This window comes from Lissotriton helveticus, chromosome 1_1 (genome assembly GCF_964261635.1).
Source record: "Lissotriton helveticus chromosome 1_1, aLisHel1.1, whole genome shotgun sequence".
In the NCBI taxonomy this organism is placed as follows: Eukaryota; Metazoa; Chordata; class Amphibia; order Caudata; family Salamandridae; genus Lissotriton; species Lissotriton helveticus.
The window spans coordinates 665,736,747-665,756,271 of record NC_136057.1 but is presented as its reverse complement, the minus strand read 5'-3'; the positions used below and the strand labels follow the sequence as shown (position 1 = coordinate 665,756,271).

General features: G+C 43.5%; 1 protein-coding gene across 1 annotated transcript in view; it reads left to right on the top strand.

The window, feature by feature from the left end:
- The window catches only part of SEMA3D (semaphorin 3D), a 366,628-nt gene that overhangs the window by 178,415 nt on the left and 168,688 nt on the right, over window positions 1-19,525 (top strand). The window lies entirely within an intron of this gene.

Here is a 19,525-nt window from a genome sequence, read left to right as displayed (position 1 = left end):
CCCATCCAGATGCAGGCATACCTTTGGATTTTTGCTGGTCACTTGTGACCTCTGGTAAACCTGATTTGATTATTCAGGAGAGCCACCAGTTGGCCGCAATCATCACTCGAATATACATTTGCGCAGTGCAAAAGATATCCCTTCTCCTCTTATATGTGTGCATAAGAAGGGCTGGCATCAGGCCGTTGGGTTAGAAGTGGTTAGTGAGAAGTATGGGAATTAGAAGTGGAGAGACAGACAATGCCTAGCCCTGTGGGAACTGCCCACCCAGCAGGGCATAAAAAGGTTTTTGAAAATAAACTTTCAAATTTAGAGCTTGTTTTGAGAAAAAAAGAAAAAACTTGACTTAACATACAGAGAATTGTTTATCTGCGTTCCGCTTTCCTGCCCACCAGCCTTAAAATGTGTCGTTATCTGGAGGAAACTCTAAGGAGAATTCACTGACTGAATTTCCTTCACCATAGGGTGAGCATTATGGACGAAATTCAGCCAGTAGATGTCACTCAATTTTTTTTAATCCCCCCCAGAAGCTGTAGGACATTATGGGTCTGGTTTTGAGTTTCTTGGATTGAGTATTCTGTCTCCCAAATTAGAGATTATCGTTGGCCCTGCGGTCATTGCTGTATATTGAATGGAACCATTGTGATGGTGGCTCATTTCAGTGTACTAAAAGTTTGGTGTACGGCAACCATCAGTTTTGGCAGCTGTAACCAAATGTTTGACATTTTTGAGTTTTCCACAAGCAAATTCCCAAAGTGGGAGACTGTATCTGGAAAACAAAATCATTAATGACCTCCTCACGCCCTGGAGAGTTTACTCCCTGGGCAAGGGAGCTAATATTGTGTTTTTCCTGTCCTTCACAACAAGATTTTTGCTGGCGGTGACAGACATGAAATTAAAGGCATAACACCTTCCACCCTAAATAGGGCAAATCGTCCAGTGCTCTTCCTTAGAAAGCTTCAACTCAGTTAGGTCTTCTGAGGAAGTATTCTATCAACAGAGTCAACTAGGCACTGTCATTGGAATGTTAAAGGTCTGCCTGTTCCTAAATGAGGCACACCGCCTAAGCATAATCTAAATTGTTGATTTAATGCCAAGGGAAGCAGTGTGTTGTGACTTGAGTGTCGCCTCTCCTTCCCCTTAGTCACATCATCCCCACTGCTCACCCAGGATGAGTGCTGGAATACTTGATGATGTCATGGAATGCATGGGTGCCTGGTGATGTGCTCAGTGTCAGTTGGTGTGTGCAGGCTGAGCAGCAGGTAGGCTGCTCCTGGTGGGGCTTTCAGCTAGTTATCTTACCATTTACTAACCATTTCGGTCAAAAGACAATTTTGGACCCATTGTAGTCTCGAAATGGCTTTGGTTGGCAGGCCCAAGTCAATTGCATTACAGTGGTCCAGGCATGTACAACTGATTTAACAGTTATTTTTCTGTAACATAGGAAGAACCTTTCACAGCATCCTCAAATATAAGAACCAGCATGAAGAGATTTTCTTTAGCTGTTAGTCCAAATTTTAATCTTGATCAACAAGAAAACTTTCTGGCTGCCAAGGTTGCTTTGGGGACCTCTCTCAGAACTTGTGGTTACCACTCTAGGGAGCTTGAAAATGGCTGGGAGCCAAACATAAAAGCACAGTTTTATATCCGTTTAGCTTCAATCCATTTCTGCACATCAAGTTTACATACAATTATGTAAGATAATTATTGTGATTTATAAACATGCAGCTTATGCTAATAAGTTAAGATACATGGATTTTTTGTGACAAAGCAAAGTTGTATTTACATGTAACAAAAATCTTAAAAGCAATGAAACTAGAAAACATTTATCTAAAGTTGCATTTGACCAATTACAGCTAGAAAGCACACATGCCATGCTAAAAATTCCTTCTTTTGTAAAGAATGCAGCATGAATTATTAGCCTTTGCTTTTCTATGTCAGGCTAGTTCAGAAAATGAAATTTAATGTACAGGTTTATAGCTAGCGGGACAAATCTATTAATGAAACCTTTGTACCGCCTTCTCCTGGTTTACACATTTTTTGCTGAACAGAACTTACATCTCACTACCGCCTTTTGCCTCCTCCTCTCGCTGCTCTTCCCACGGATATCCTCAGGGCTCTATCCTGTCTCAGCTGCTTTTTAATCTCTACAGGATCCCACTTGTCCATCTCATCCAATCCTCCGGTCTTACTCTTTACTTGTATGTGAAAAATACTCAGTCTGTCGTCAGCATTTCCGACGATGCTTAGTTATTAGTTAACCATCTTCAGCAGTGTCTTCCTTTGGATGGTTGTGAACCATTTGAAACTTACCAGTGATATAACTTCTGATACCATCTCCTGTGTGGGAGCTACTATTTTGCCTTGATGTACTGGATCATATGCTCCTTTAGTGAGGAACCTGGGCTTTAAAACTGATTCTTCTTTATCTCTGTCTGAGAAGATTCTGCCAATAATCAAGTTGTGTCTATTACAACTCCATCCCTTGAAACCGATTATTTATCTATTTACTGCTTCCCAGAAGCTGATAAAAAATCTGCAGTTAGTCACTAATTTTGCAGCTAGGATAGCTCTCGGCCTTCGTTTCCTTGAACATATTTCTTCCACTCTACCCTCCTTGCCCTGGTCCTCTGTAAAACTCCTGTTTAAATCAATGTTTTTAGCATGGCAGGTGTTTTATCCCTTCTGTACATCCTATTTGTGTACCACGTTTAGATGGTATTGCCCTACTAGTCTACTAGGAAACATTTTCTGAAGGTCCTTTCATATTGATGAAAATGTTTTAGTGGTATAGCACTTGCTGCTGCGGATTCGCATTACTCGCAATCCTTCCCAGCCTTTCACAGGTAGGAATAGAGTCCCTGGCAATTTCGGCAGTGGTGACGGGCACAAGTAAATGCGGTGAGGCGGGGCAGGGTGGGAGTGGGGGGATGCCGACAGATGACGGAATAGGTATGGTTAAATAAATAAATAATACCTATTCCTTCATCTGTCAGCTACCCTCCCCCGCCCTACCATGCTTACCTGTGCCGGCCACCGCTGAATTTCGGAGACATTTGAAAACAGTGTTGCTGCTTGTGACCTTGGTAACGCCTATCCTGGCCTGTGTCTTATATTCTGATTTGCGGTATATATCAAGTGTTGTTCTGAGTGCCAAGATACCCAGTCATGCATGCACATATTATGCTTTCCGAATGCCAAAAATAATTAGGTCAATATATAGTAATGAGTGTAAATGCATCAGTTCTAAATGTTTTACAGGAACCAAAAGCATCTATGTTTGCTGGTGTATGTTATCTGCTTATCTTGTTTGCTTACCTTTAGGACTGCTGCTCTTGGATACCAACAATGCTATTTGCATCTGTTAGTAACCAAAAACTCTATACGTTTTAGGTTATGAAAAATACTACTCTGCCAAATATTTTCAAAATACCACATTCTGCTCATCTTTCATACAATTATTTTAAGGTAGGCACCAATGAGAGAATAAAATGGCTTCCCTTACAGGGTTATAAAGTAACACCTAAAATATCTGACAGATGTGTTTCCACGAATCAAAATCGTTGTCAAGGGAAACTTTATTTCTGGAGTCACAAAAATTCAAATGTACCCAGCATCTCTTCCGAAAACATGAAGGATAAGTAAATGACTGTTAGAAATTGGGTTACTGGTTGACTGGGGTTTGAGCCCTGCAAAGCAGCAACCACAGTACAAGTCAGGGTAAGGTACAAGCAAACCCCAAATTAATCTGTCCTCACCCCCTGGTAGCTTGGCACAGAGCAGCCAGGCTTAACCTAAAGGCAATGTGTAAAGTATTTGTGCAACACTTTAAACAGTAAGACTGTGAAAGCACCACACAAAACGATTCCACTACAGGTTAGAAAAATAGAGCGTAACTTATTAAATAAAAGAAGACCAAAATGACAAAACCCCAATCAGTAGAACCGGAGATAATAATTACTAAATAATGAACAGTAAAATAGCATCTAAATGCATAAAGCACCAACCGCAGCTATCTAGTCGTGCTGGACCGGGTCAAAATCGAAAGTTCAGGCCGACCATGATGGATACAGTCCCAGATTAGTCCTGCTGAAGGTTTGCCATCTCAAGTTTTGTGCTTAGCGTCCTGTTTGCATTGGAGAGGGCCGCAGGGAGCAAGGAGAGCGTCTCTGGCAGTGGTGGGTGTGGTGCAAAGAGCAGGCCGGGTAGTGCGGACTGGAGCTTCGCATTGGCAGTCCCCCGTGGGCTGACAATGCTGCTGTGTGAAGAGATGGGCTGGCAGTGGCTCACACTGATATTGGGTGAAAGTGCCCCGGTTCTGGGGCAAATGAGCCTGTTCGCGGTTGTGAAGAGCGGTTGTGAAGAGCCTAAAAGCTTGATTTCAAGAGGTCGAGAGCCACACCAAGGGTCCAGGACCTGAGAAGCACCACCTGCGGGTTAGGAATGGGAGCACACTGCTTCACCTCCCAGCACAGTTCACCCTTACTTGAGTTTTGCTCAAACACATGTGTCTAGAGATTCACAGCACTAACCTGCACCAACTTTGGTGAAACACTTCAACAAAAGCTAAGGTGAGTGTTTAAAGTGAACTGCATCTACCATAATGCTAAGGGGTGAACTGTGTTGTGAGGTGAAGCAGTGTGCTCCCATGCCCCTTCAGTACGGGAGGTCTGAAGGCAAAAAGATAGGGAGAAATCTTGCCATGGATGCAAGGTCTAACAATGACACAACGCACTTACAGACTGCAATTAAATTCCGCAGTTTAAGTAATAATAAAATGCAGAAACAACAACGACAACAACAAACAATGCTATATTTGTTAGCTGCGTTTTGCATGCTCAAGAAAGAAAAAGTTCAAAATACAATCTACATTAGTGCATCATAGGATTATAGCCTAGGATGCTCTTATCCTCTGAAACAATGATATCCTTTCAGACACAGAGAAGCCTATGAAAGTGTAATTCCATACTCTACTGGTATTATTGTACCGACGCTTTTTATCAGCTTGGAACTTCCCTTGTTAGTGATCACGCTTTTGTATAGAGATTGGAATAACCTTCTTTAGTCTCTGTAAAAGTGATGGGCCACCAGCACATCGATTTTCCTTATTATAGTGTTTGAGTTGATTCCAATATGTATTGGGAGGTGTGTGGACACGTTATGAGAATACATTTTGAACGGTGTGTTCGTGATTGTGCCACTGCCTGGTTTGCCTGGGTTTCGCTAGGTTTTCGCTACATTCAGCTCTACTTTATATTGTTTTTGGTATGTTTTTGTGCAATATATACGGTCCTATCCGTCCACGTGCTTGCTTTTGACACGTGTGATCTATGTCAACCTTGTGACTGCATTTTCGAGACGCCTCAGGCCCCAGTATTGTTCCATTAACAAAAGATTTCACTGAATTAAACATTTTTTTAAAGATTTTTGCACACTACACCTTTTCAAATTTAGAACATAGACTTGCTTTAATATATGCAACGATCTCCATAATTATATCTCTGCGTTTTAGGAGAGTATGAAACTTGCACAGATCTAAGTTAATCTTCAACATTACCATAGTTAGGCATAAGGTTCTATTCATGTGGAAACTGCCTAGACGGTTAATGTGCACCTATGTGTAATATGCACCGTAGTACGTTTTGGAAGTGTCTACTCGCTTATTTCTTTTCATTTACAGCACCATTATGCATAGTTTTATGGTACTAAATATCTCCTGGGTGCATATATAAGCACAATGTGCCGAATATGTCACCCTTAGCATTTAGCCGATCTACTTTCATTTCAAAAGAGTTCCATAATTCCATGTGAAAGTTTGTGCACAGATGAGTATGTGTGATGACTCAACTAAAAAAATAAAATGACATCACTAAATCAGATTTATCATGTGGTGGCATTAATTCACTGTTTCGTATTGTACAGCTCGTTTGAAATGATCTCACATGAATATTGCTCCATAACATTGTTTTGTGGATATTGGCCAATGTTTAGTTAGGTTACCGTGGGGAATTATTTCTTATACTCCGCAGTGACTAATGTTCTGTGGCACTAGTAGTACTCTACCTGAAGTGCTGTTTAATCCCTGCTGTATGGGTCCCTGAGGGGACGGCTACCATGGAGAGGAGCCTAGTTATAACCTGCTTTAAAGACGAGGAGATTACTTTAATCTCATCTGTCAATATTAGCCCAAAGTCAAACATCTGTTGCCCGAAGATGCCTAGTTCTCTCAGAAATATTTTAATCACTACTGAATTTATATTATTTCCACATTATGTGACTACACCCTCAATGTTGTACCTACCTTAATTGGCATAATGCTAGCATTCGTAAGTGGAACTCAGTGTATTTTTGCTGATTTTACATGCACCTGTGTTACCATATTTTTGTATACCTCATACTTTCTATGCTCAAGTTAGAACCAGTCGTTTATATTGGTGAATATATAAGCCATATATGTTTGCAGACAGTCTTTCATGTTGGTTTGAATCACACCTTTCTGTACGTTAGTGCTATGCAGACACCATGCTTTGCAAAAACGTAAAAAGGCCAGCAAAAGGCACAGTCAAGAACCATTAGCATAAACACTGAGATGAAGTTAGATATTAATAGTTTTTAGAGGTATTACAAGTTCAAGGATAGGGCCGGACTTTCAATACATTTGCAAAAATATGTTGGCTCAATCTGATTGGGCACAAATGTTAGGAAGCATGTTTAACAATCACTGGGAAACCCAATAGGTTTCGCCTATGCAAGAGCTACTGGCTGTGCAATATTTTTAAATTATATTGTACCAGTGTGGATGCTGTTCCGCATGGCTAAAAGTTGGTGACATAGAAGAGAGTGGGGTAGAGTGTTTTAGATTAAAATGCCGTAGAGTGGAATGGTGTAGAGTATCGTTGTTATAAGGGTGGTGTACAGTGGAGTGGCATAGAATAGAGTGGGCTGGTGTAGAGTGCATTGGCATAGAGCGTTGGAGAGTATAGTGGCTTAGAGTGCAGTGGCATAGAATTCAGTGGCGCACAATTCAGCATTATAGAGTGCAGTGGCATCGTTTAGAGTGTTGCATAGTAGAGTGCAGTGTCATAGAGTGGTGTAGAGCATAGTGGCATAGAGTGCACTGGTGTAGAGTAGAGTGGCATACAGTGGTGCAGAGTAGAGTTGTATAGAGTGCTACATAGTAGAGTGGCATAGAGTGCGACAGAGTAGAGTTTAGTACCATAGAGTGCAGAGGCATTGAATGCAGTGGCATACAGTGGAGTGATACAGAGTAAAGTGGTATTGAGTGCACTGACATAGAATGCAGTGGAGCAGAGTAGAGTGTCCTAGAGTGCAGCAGTGTAGAGTGTCCTAGAGTGCAGTGGTGTTGAGTTAAGTGGCATAAGTGCAGTGCTATTGAGAACAGTGGTGCAGTGGCACAGAGTGCAGTGATGCAGAGTGCAGTCGTGCAGAGAAGAGTAGAATACTGTGGCATAGAGTGCATTGGCATAGAGTGTTGCAGAGCATAGTGGCATATAGTGCAGTGCCGTACAATGCAGAAGTGTTGATTAGAGTGGTGCATAGTTGAGTGCAGTGGCCTAGAACACATAGAAGCAGAGTGGAGTGGTGCAAAGTAGAGTGGCATAGAGTGCTGCGGAGTAGAGTACAGTAGCATAGAGTAAATTGGTGCAGATTAGAGTGGCGTAGAATGGTTCAGAGTGCAGTGATGCAGAGTAGAGTGGCATAAAGTGCTTTGGCATAGTGTGCAGCCGTGCAGATTAGAGTGACATAGTGGTCAGTCGTGGAGAGGGCAGTGGTGCAGAACAGAGTGGGGTATAGTGCAGTGGTGTAGAGTTGCATAGACAGTAGTGGCATTGAGTACAATGGTGATGTGGTGCAGAGTGCAGCTGTGTAGAGTGCAGCTGCATAGAGTAGATTGTTTTAGAGAAGAGTCAAGTGGTGTAGAGTGGAATGGGGTAGGGTAGAGTGCAGTGATGTAGAGTGCAGTGGCGCAGAGTTGGGTGGTACTGAGTAGAGTGCATTGGCGTAAAGTGCAGTGTTTAGGGTGGAGTTGTGCATTGTAGAGTGGAGTGGCCTATACTTGAGTGGTGTACAGTAGAGTGCTTTGGCATAGAGTAAAGTGGTGCTGAGTAGACTGAAGTGGCATAGAGTGTAGTGTTGCAGAGTGCAGTGGCTTGGAGTGGGGAAGAGCTGAGTGCAGTGGCATGGAGTGGTGCATAATAGAGTCGAGTGGGGTGGAGTGGAATATGCATGGTGTAGTAGCACACTGCCTTTACAGACAGCACATTTTCTATTGAAATGACTATTATATTTGCACAGACATACAGTTTTACTAATAAAAACTATACAGCGCACAAACGATAATGTGTGGAAATGTCATCACCTAGTGTACTGATTTGTTTTGATCATATTAAATTTTGTTTACAACACAATTCAGAATTAACAGAACATGTGCTTCAGTTGTGCATTCCAAATTCTTCTATATTTAGAAATAATTGCACAGTTCATTTAAATGTCGCTGTGTGCTAGAACAAAAACCCTTTGCTACCCCCAGTATCCTGCAAGATTGTCACATAAATCCTGCCACTGAAGTCAGCAAAAGAAATGTAAACACCAAGCTCCCTCCAAACACAGAGCCAGCCATTTGACCCCTAATTTTGAATGCACAACAAATATGACAAGATTAGAGGCCTGTTTACAGAAAGGAGCCCTCATGGAAGAATAAAAGGAGAGGTAGTGTGAGAAGGCTTTGCTCCTTGAGAGGGACGAACTTGCACTGGATATCCCCAAAAAATAAAGCCAGCAAATTAAACACCAGAAAAAATGTGAGTTACAAACCATGAAGTTAATTGTAAGCAATGGGCAGAATTCATTCCAATAGAAGCTTTGTGAATGTCCCCAAGATGTCTTTTGAAAACCAGACATCTGTGCTGTCTGATGGGCTTCGACCTAATAAAATGGCAATCTTGACGTTGAAGCCCAAGTAATGTTTGCATTTCATTGGTCCGGAATACATGATATTTTGAAATCACGGCCAAGAACCTTTTGTGTATGAGTTTTCCATCTTTGAAAACATTTATCTGGAGAGGGGAGTACTTAGTGATGTACAGCCAAGCACCTAAAGAGAGGTTTAAGAGGTCTCCCATATTATAGGCTGTAACACATCATAATGAATCAAAAAGTATCTATGGTATTAGACTAGTTAATAAATGTTGTTAATGAGCAGTACCTAATTCTAGCCACCTGTGAGATACTGTGTCCTCAAACTAAAAGTGTAAATATAATGTGCCTGCCCATTTCTCATGCATGGAGATACAGATGATAGGCAGCATTATAGCACCACATTTTTATTTGTTGAAGATTGGGTTACGGGTTGACCTCAGTCAGAATGAAATGCAAGCAAACTCCAAATTAACATGTGCTTAACTCTCTGGTAGTTGGGAAAAAACAGTCAGCCTTAACTTAGTGGCAATTTGTAAAGTATTTATTAGGCTTCAAACAGTAATAAAGTGAAAACACAACACAAAAAAAATCCCAAACCAATTTAGAAACTGAGTAAACCTCGCTTCTGCCTGCTTTGTCCTGAAGTTTTGTGTTCCTTGCACTCTATCCAGCGTTGTGCCCTGATTGAGTGGGCTGTTCCGCCCAGAGGCGCTGTTCATGGAGCGAGGAGCCTGAGTGCTCCATTTTGAACTGCTGTCTCTGTGACTTGGTGCGAGAAGCGTCCATTGGAAGGAGCGGGAGCGGGACTGCGAGGACCAGAGGTGCTAGCGCTTCTCCATCGCGCGCACCTGGTGCCTCTTCCCGCCCCCTTCCTGCAGGCTATTTCACTTCTCGCAGCCCCCGCTCCGCGGGTGCCGCTCGCTTCTGCCTGCTTTGTCCTGAAGTTTTGTGTTCCTTGCACTCTATCCAGCGTTGTGCCCTGATTGAGTGGGCTGTTCCGCCCAGAGGCGCTGTTCGTGGAGCGAGGAGCCTGAGTGCTCCATTTTGAACTGCTGTCTCTGTGACTTGGTGCGAGAAGCGTCCATTGGAAGGAGCGGGAGCGGGACTGTGAGGACCAGAGGTGCTAGCGCTTCTCCATCGCGCGCACCTGGTGCCTCTTCCCGCCCCCTTACTGCAGGCTATTTCACTTCTCGCGGCCCCCGCTCCGCGGGGGCCGCTCGCTTCTGCCTGCTTTGTCCTGAAGTTTTGTGTTCCTTGCACTCTATCCAGCGTTGTGCCCTGATTGAGTGGGCTGTTCCGCCCAGAGGCGCTGTTCGTGGAGCGAGGAGCCTGAGTGCTCTATTTTGAACTGCTGTCTCTGTGACTTGGTGCGAGAAGCGTCCATTGGAAGGAGCGGGAGCGGGACTGCGAGGACCAGAGGTGCTAGCGCTTCTCCATCGCACGCACCTGGTGCCTCTTCCCGCCCCCTTACTGCAGGCTATTTCACTTCTCGCGGCCCCCGCTCCGCGGGGGCCGCTCGCTTCTGCCTGCTTTGTCCTGAAGTTTTGTGTTCCTTGCACTCTATCCAGCGTTGTGCCCTGATTGAGTGGGCTGTTCCGGCCAGAGGCGCTGTTCGTGGAGCGAGGAGCCTGAGTGCTCCATTTTGAACTGCTGTCTCTGTGACTTGGTGCGAGAAGCGTCCATTGGAAGGAGCGGGAGCGGGACTGCGAGGACCAGAGGTGCTAGCGCTTCTCCATCGCGCGCACCTGGTGCCTCTTCCCGCCCCCTTACTGCAGGCTATTTCACTTCTCGCGGCCCCCGCTCCGCGGGAGCCGCTCGCTTCTGCCTGCTTTGTCCTGAAGTTTTGTGTTCCTTGCACTCTATCCAGCGTTGTGCCCTGATTGAGTGGGCTGTTCCGCCCAGAGGCGCTGTTCGTGGAGCGAGGAGCCTGAGTGCTCCATTTTGAACTGCTGTCTCTGTGACTTGGTGCGAGAAGCGTCCATTGGAAGGAGCGGGAGCGGGACTGCGAGGACCAGAGGTGCTAGCGCTTCTCCATCGCACGCACCTGGTGCCTCTTCCCGCCCCCTTACTGCAGGCTATTTCACTTCTCGCGGCCCCCGCTCCGCGGGTGCCGCTCGCTTCTGCCTGCTTTGTCCTGAAGTTTTGTGTTCCTTGCACTCTATCCAGCGTTGTGCCCTGATTGAGTGGGCTGTTCCGGCCAGAGGCGCTGTTCGTGGAGCGAGGAGCCTGAGTGCTCCATTTTGAACTGCTGTCTCTGTGACTTGGTGCGAGAAGCGTCCATTGGAAGGAGCGGGAGCGGGACTGCGAGGACCAGAGGTGCTAGCGCTTCTCCATCGCGCGCACCTGGTGCCTCTTCCCGCCCCCTTACTGCAGGCTATTTCACTTCTCGCGGCCCCCGCTCCGCGGGTGCCGCTCGCTTCTGCCTGCTTTGTCCTGAAGTTTTGTGTTCCTTGCACTCTATCCAGCGTTGTGCCCTGATTGAGTGGGCTGTTCCGCCCAGAGGCGCTGTTCGTGGAGCGAGGAGCCTGAGTGCTCCATTTTGAACTGCTGTCTCTGTGACTTGGTGCGAGAAGCGTCCATTGGAAGGAGCGGGAGCGGGACTGCGAGGACCAGAGGTGCTAGCGCTTCTCCATCGCGCGCACCTGGTGCCTCTTCCCGCCCCCTTTTCCTCCCCCTATAAGACCAAATTACTATACGCGAACGCGGGACGCGCGCGGACGAAGACCGGACTAAGAGCGGGCCCTCTGTGGCCCTCAGTGGTCTGAAGTAGGCTGGGCTGGGCCCACTTTCTAATTTCTATCTATATAGAGATATTATAATTGTGTAACCCATTGACTGCGTGTAGACGTAGGCAAGTGCTACTTATTTAGTGACTTTTATTCATGCCTTTGATTGTTTGCTTGTGTGATTAGACAGTATCTATTTTTACACATTTTAACCTGTTTATTGGTATTATAAATTTCCTATTTTCTTATATTTTGATCTTAGTCGTAATATGACTGCCAAAAAGTTGAGATCTGGAAGATTGTTGGGGGGAAGATCCACAGCCAAGACTAGATCTAACCCACTTCGAAATAAGAATGTTTCAACGATCCAATTGAAAGGTCAAACCCAGATTTTCCAGCTTTGGGAGAAAGCAATAGATGGTGTTTCCCAGGAAAATATTGCTTCTAATAAGTGCATCTCCCTGATCTCAACACCTATCCCATCGTTTGTTTGTCAACCGAAGGAGGTAGAACTGGGAACTCCTGGCCTAAGCTCATGTATTTCTGTGGGTATCCCATCTACTACTTCTGTACTTTTGGAGAATGAGAAATGTTTATTTCCAGCCCAGATAATCCCAAAAATATTAAGACTCTATTAACTTCTGTAAATGTTTTGCAAAATGGGTCACCGTCCCTCTCCAAGTTGAGGGAGGATATAAACGAAGATTCACAGTCCCTGGTTATTGACCCTGTGTTGTGCGAACGTTATTTGGTTGACGTACCTAGGGCATTATTAGAAGTTGTAAAGACACCTATGGGCGCTACTCCTTCTGGCCTCCATCTTTTTAGCAGTACCCCCTCTCCCAACTCACAAGATCTTTCATTTAAAACAAATATGTCTACAAGTCCATTGCTCAATATAACCAGGATTGAGGCTATTAATGACCCTAGCCTGAAACATTCAGAGAAACCCATCTCTGAATTTTTACTTTCCTTGGAACATCTGCTATCCTCAATTCTTACGCTACTTAATAAATTTGTGGGTAGCTCGGATTGTGTATTGGACTCTGTCACCCAAATTTTAAAGGCTTTATTATCAAAGACCTGTGAAAGGAGCTGTGGCTCAGACTCTCCCATTTTAATACCTCCCAATAATGTTCGGGCTAATACATCTTGCCTGTTGATTGAGAATACACCGGTGGCTCCTGTAGTGAAGGACGTGTGTCCTACTTTGAAATCTTCTGCTTATAATTGTATAAGTGATTCCATCCCAGGTATTGTTGCTGAGGAAAATAATTTGGTAATTCCTAATGCTAATGCCAAAATGGCATTATATCCTATTTTTGATCTTGAATCTAAGGGGCCGGAATTGGAGGAAAAAGCGGAAAAACATGTGAAACTTAAGGGGGGGAAAAAGAGGAAGTCTCTCCGTAGATTTAAAAAAAGGAGGCAGAGACAAATTCTCTTTGAGAACCCCAAAGTTTCCTTCAAATCCCCCTCTGGTGAGGTTGAAGATGACAAGGACAAGGATAAGGCATTTCTGAAGCACGATTCAATTAGGCCATCCTCTGATTTCTTGGGGCTCTCCGTTAATTCCGATGAAATTATTATGAATTGTTCTAAATTAAACTTAACAGATCAGGGTATAGGAAAAGAAAAATTTTTGACCCACCGTTTAGTCGAAGAAGAAAGATGTTCTGCCTCGGTGGTTCCCACTTCTTTAAATCCTTCTGCCCCTCCTTTCCATACACGGATAGAGGGGGCAGTTGCGGGTCAAAACCCTGTTCATAAATTCACGGAAACCCGTACTGACTCTTTGCTTTTGGACTTTGTTCCATTATTTGATATTGACTTAAGCCTGAACAGATCTTTCCTGTTGAAATGTTGTAAGGATATTGAGGGACTAAATCTAATTAAATCTAGCGACATTGACCTAGTAACATTATTGGGATCAGGGTCCACGTCATTTACTAGGGTAAGATTTTACTCAAATTTGATAGTGAATCTAATACTAAATAAAGCAGAACTTTTTCAGAGCCAGGGGATTGATGTGGTGCCGTTTACCGCCATTAGTGGTGATAATCACATTGCGAATGGTCATCATAGGGGATTGAGCTCGGTTGGTTTCTCACAACCTTTCGATGACTTAAAAATTCGTGTGTCAAAAACAAAAAGGATAGTAACACACCCAATTCCCTCCCCTATAACAATAAACAGAGGTATATCTGAAAATGATCAGCAATGGAACTGGTTACCCGGTGCCCTGGCGACTAAGGTGACGGACAACCCTAGATTGTTCTCTCACCTTTAGCAGTAGTTTTTCTGTCATCTCCTGGAATGCAGCTGGCATCAATAATAATCCTGAAAAATTATCATATCTTTTTTCCTTGAATGCCAATATAATCTGCATTCAGGAAACTTGGTGCACTGATAAATTGAATATAGTGAAGGATTATTATGTATTGGAGGTGGCGGCAACCCCCTCTAGTAGAGGTCACGCAAAAGGGGGAATTGCCTGCCTTTTATCAAATACAATAAAGTGGAGTTTCTCTCACCATATAGATCCCAGTAACCTTTTTCAGGCTGTGACCCTCTCCAACTTAGATAAAATTGGGGAGAGACACCCTCTTGTCATAATAAATGCCTATATTCCGCCTGGTGATCTTTTTAACACTTTGATGAAGCAAATTTTTATCTTTATTAGACAAATTAAAAAAACAGCTCCTCTTTCTAATTTTTTGTTAGTTGGCGACTTAAATTGTAAAGTGTCCAATTATAGTCTAGAATTATTCAGGAATAAAGAAAAAGAGGAGGTCTTATTGATACCCCAAGCCATCTTTCCAGATAACATAAAAACAAATAAACGGGGTAAATTGCTGCTGGAAGAATTATATAGCACGGAGGGACTCATAGTTAATGGTAGGCTCCCATCCGATGTCCCTGCAAACTATACTCATAGCTCCTTCAACAGCAAATCAATTTTAGACTATATAATTGTTGACCACCCTATTTTCTCTTTGTTAAGGGATTTGGTGGTCATGGACACTAGCCTTAGTGACCATAATGTCATCTTACTAACGCTCTCTCTAGAGCCACCCAATTCTGATACCTGGGCGTTGGATAGGGAGGTGGTCCCCTTTCAAAAAACAGGAAGATGTTTTTGGGATTATAAAGCCATGAAGGGTCTAGAACCCCTTCTTGAAAAAACATTATCCAATTTAAACAATTGGCAGGGGGTGGAACAGTGCTCTTTTGATGTTTTTATAAAGGAGGTCATCTCTGCCGTTAAAAAATTGAACCTAATTAGGAAAAAAAACATCCTCCCAAAAGCAGTTGTTTCCCTTAATAAGGAAATAAATAAACTGGTGAGGGAACAATATATATGTGGTGCAGTAGAAAGATCCCAGAAAATATCTCTTCTTAAAAGGAGGAGGAGCAGGTTAAAGAAAAAAATGAAAAGAGAAAAAGAGGACCTGTTATGGATTGGACTGCGAGAAGCCGCTGTCCATGGGAACTCTAGACAATTCTGGACCCTTATTGGGGAGGGATGTGGTTCTAGAGTGCGCCCATCTCCAATTCCTATCTCCGAACAAACCTGGGTTAATTACATCTTAAGTCTGTATGCAAAAAATGATCGGCATGTGCAACTTAGGGGAATTGAGGAAAATACTACCCCTATAACTGAATACCCCTCAGAACTATCTATAGAATTAGCTATAAGAGACATGCGTTCATCAGGTGCCATGGGTCCTGATGAACTCCCGATATCAGTCTTAAAACAAAATCCAGTATCCTGGAGTAAAATCCTATTTCCTCTTTTTAGGATTTGTTACCTTAAAAAATATATTCCAGCATCCTGGAAGGGTAGTATTTTGGTTCCGTTGTTTAAAAAGGGCGATAGGAACTTACCTATCAATTATCGCCAAATAGCTCTCCTAGACGCTATTGGGAAAGTGTTTTGTAAATGTCTACTATCACTAATTAATGATTGGGTGGCGTTAAAACAAATCTTACCCTTAGAACAAGTAGGCTTTCGTAAGGGCCACGGAACGCTGGACAATCTTTCCGCTCTTCAGACAATTACAGATAAATATGTAGGGGTACGTGGCGGAAGAGTCTATGTGGCCTTTATAGACTTCTCCACAGCATTTGACAAAGTTGACCGTCCACTGCTGTGGAGAAAGCTCTCGGCTATGGGAATGCCGCCGTATCTATTAGATATGATTCAGCTGCTACATACAGACACCTGGTGCCAGGTTTTGCAAGGAGGAGACAGGGGGCTTTCTAAGGTTATTCCTTCATGCAATGGTCTTAAGCAAGGTTGTTTACTTGCCCCGTTACTCTTTTCGTTATATATTGCTGATTTACCTGCTTCTCTTTCCTCTTGTGATGGTATAGCTCCAATTTTGGGCGGAAAACACATCTCATGTATGTTATATGCGGATGATATCATAATAATGGATCTTATGCCCAAAGGTCTTGCTAAACGCCTCCTTGCTCTACATCAGTATGCAGTTGTTCATTTCCTAAAAATTAATACATGTAAGAGTAAAATTATGTGCATCACAGGCCGGAAAAAACATAAATTTAGGAACTTTACCTGGTCTGTGGGAGATGACAAACTGGAGGTTGTAAAGAATTACGTTTTTCTTGGAAAAGTAATTTGTGATAATTTAAGTGCTAAACCCCACACCGATAACAGTGCCCGGAAGGCATTAGCCCAAGGAAGAAGCTTAAATTCACTGTATTCGGCACTGGGAAAAAGGCATTTCTCACATTTACTGGAGGTCTTTAGGGCAAAGGTCCCATCCACCCTTCTATATGGTTTAGAATTAATTGATATTAAGCACTGGGATTTTTTAAATAAGGTGGAGGGGAAATTGCTAAGAAGTATATCTTCTGTCAGTTCTGCCTGCTCCGTGGCAGCTTGCAGACTTGAGTTTGGTTTGCGCAGCAGCTGGGTGCAGGGCCTGGCAGCTGTGGTGCGCTGGGTCGCAAGCATAGCCAGAGGAGAAGAGGGGACTATGAGGTTCCTCCTAAGGACTGAACTACTGGGAGGTCTAGGGGAACACTCCTTGATTGTTAGCAACTTTAGAAAGGCTGTATCCCTCTTGCAGTTGGAAGAGAGTACTCTCTTTTCTCTATCTGTATCCCAGTTAAAGTCTGTCCTGAAAGAAGCCACTTGGGACCTTAGCTATAGACTAGACTTTACTGCTATTTTCGATAAGAAGGGTGTTAATCTTCTTACTGATTCATTCGTAAGGAAATCCGCCCAACCCTACGCTACTTGGAACTTATCTCATGGTATCCGGAGATTCTGGTTTTTACTGAGACAAGTTTTGTTACCCCTAAATAATCTTTTGTTTAAATGGCATGGAGTATCTGCAATCTGCAATTTTTGTCATCATTCCATTCAAGATCGAATACATGTACTTTTTATATGCCCAGCGCTGCGCCCTTATCGCAGCAAATGGCTAAGACAAATATGCTTGCAAATGGGTATTCTAAATGTGAATTCTTTTATGAGTGCTTTATATAATCCCCCTAATGAGAGATTTTGTTTCTATATCTTTAATTTTTTTAAATGTTTTTTAGAAATCTTTTGAAGATCGGCATGCTTAATAATGTGTCACTTTGTGTTCTAGTAATTGTAATTGCTATGATTTGTCTACTTTTGCTGTGAATGGTATTTTTGTATTGTACTTTTTCTTTATGTGGACCTCTAAGGAGTTCCAAAGCATAATAAAGATTGAAATTGAAATTGAAATAATAATTACTTGACACCAAAGAAACAAAACTCCAATCAGTAGAACCGGAGATATGTAAATTTTAAGATTTAAGTGCCAATAGTGCCAAGAAGCACAATGCAGCCACTTTAGTTATCTGGTCATGCCAGACTGGGACAAAGTTGCAAGTTAAGTCCAACTACGATGGAGCGCAGGCCAGTTACAGGGACCAAATCCTGGTTGCGGAGTGGTGTGAGACCCCGCCTTGAGGATGCATCAAGCAGCCGCAGTTCGGAGGATCTGGGAAACTGTGTTGTTATGTCCTGCACCATTGTCTAGGTTGCTGTCCATGAGGGGCTTATTAGGGAAAGTCCTGCATCAACTTTGCATCACACACTGGCTGTTCCAAAGAAGCTGTGGGGCTTCAGTGAGGAGTTCTACGTCATCGTCAAGGATGCTGTCGACGAGGGGCTTGCGAAGCTAAGGCCTGCAGTAAGGATGTGTCTAGGTACCTGTAAAGGTTACCTATGGCTGATCTGCAGTCCCTAAGGGAACCGTTGTTGACCCCAGTCTAGGGGAATAGGAGTTGATTTCTTAAGGGGGCGCCTGAGATCCTCATCTACCTTGTATATATCTTGGTGCTGCAGTGAGGCTATGTACCTTCCACTGCCCAACATTTTAGTTTGGCCACACAGCTGCCTCACAATCCCCCATCAGCTTGACTCACTATAATTTTAGGCCATTTACCAAGCTGTCATCATAGGACGTCAGTCCATTTCAGTGCCCCAGTGACTTGTCGTTCTCAGTGAGAGGCAGGCTGTTTCTACTGGTACTTTCTCAGGCACACCAAGCCTTGTTTGCCTACTTATCTGCTTCAGTTCTCCAAGGACCATGCTCCTTGCGAGGTGGGACATCCTTGTGTGGCTACGCCGTTTTATCCAAAGAGGTACACCTCAGACCTGTTGTGAACCCTTTGTTGTCCCCCATCCCCTTTCCCCTATTCGGTCTAAACTTTTGTTTGTTGTAAGCATCTACAAGTAGAATTAAAATACCATATACATGCAAATGCAAATAAATGCATATAGATCTGTAGTAAAATTAGCCATGTTGATGGCTGTAAAATCACTCCTATTGAAAGTATCATGTTAAAGACATTGTAAAGTCCAAATAATTATTGATGTTTTAATGGATAGGGCATTGGGGCCAATTACGATGTACATAGTTTGGTAATACTCACATTGAATTCAATGGGAGCCTGTGTTCCAAACGATAACACATGCTCCCATTGAAAAAAGGGGTGGTGGTAGAAAACCATGCACCCTGTGACGGGGACACCCTGGAGCCTGCCACACTTTGCATGGTTGGTAAGATGGGCCCCTTTGTAAACCCATGGGCCCCAACCAGAGGTCTACGGGTGAATGGGGGCCTGTTATGGGTCCCCAAAGTCAGATTCCAACACCTGTTTCATGTCAGGCAGACCGAATCAAATCCACTGCCCAAAATCGTTCATCGTAAACGCCCGTTCGGAAACCTTGTCCATAGAGCAGCCCAAATGGTTTTGTTGCATAGTAATTGGTCATCCAGAATGGTGTCCGATTTGTTCGGATTCGCGAATATGAATACTGTTCGGAGCTTTTCCAGATGGCATTGTAATCGGCCCCATAGCCTAACTAACATATATAATTTTGTCTCAATTGCAATCAGAAATGTACAGATCTTGTGGACCAAACATTTCAATAGGAAAAGCTGAACTCTTGGCCATTCTCTCAGTTAATAACTTCCTTGGGGTAATTTTAATATAGAGGATGCTGCTGTAGTCCTCATGGCTGGTTCCAGTTCACACAGGGGGCTTTGTAACAGTTGGCTGGCCTTCTCAGGAGTGGTAACCTGTTCAGAAAAGTCCTCTTATTAACCACCAGTTCAAATGGGAGTTTTCCAATGTGTCTCAAGGTTTTTTTCCACTGTAAACCTTTCAGCTCCAGTCACTTCAACCTTTGGTAGCAAATATTCTAATTGTTATGGGTTAGGGTGGGTCTTTGGGAGGATTTCATCTACAATTCAGGAGATAGTTGATGGACACAAAGACTCAGGCTGGGTGGGAAGGACATCTCTCCTTTTAGGTAAAATAAGAAAATTGCTCTGGGAAAGTACAGA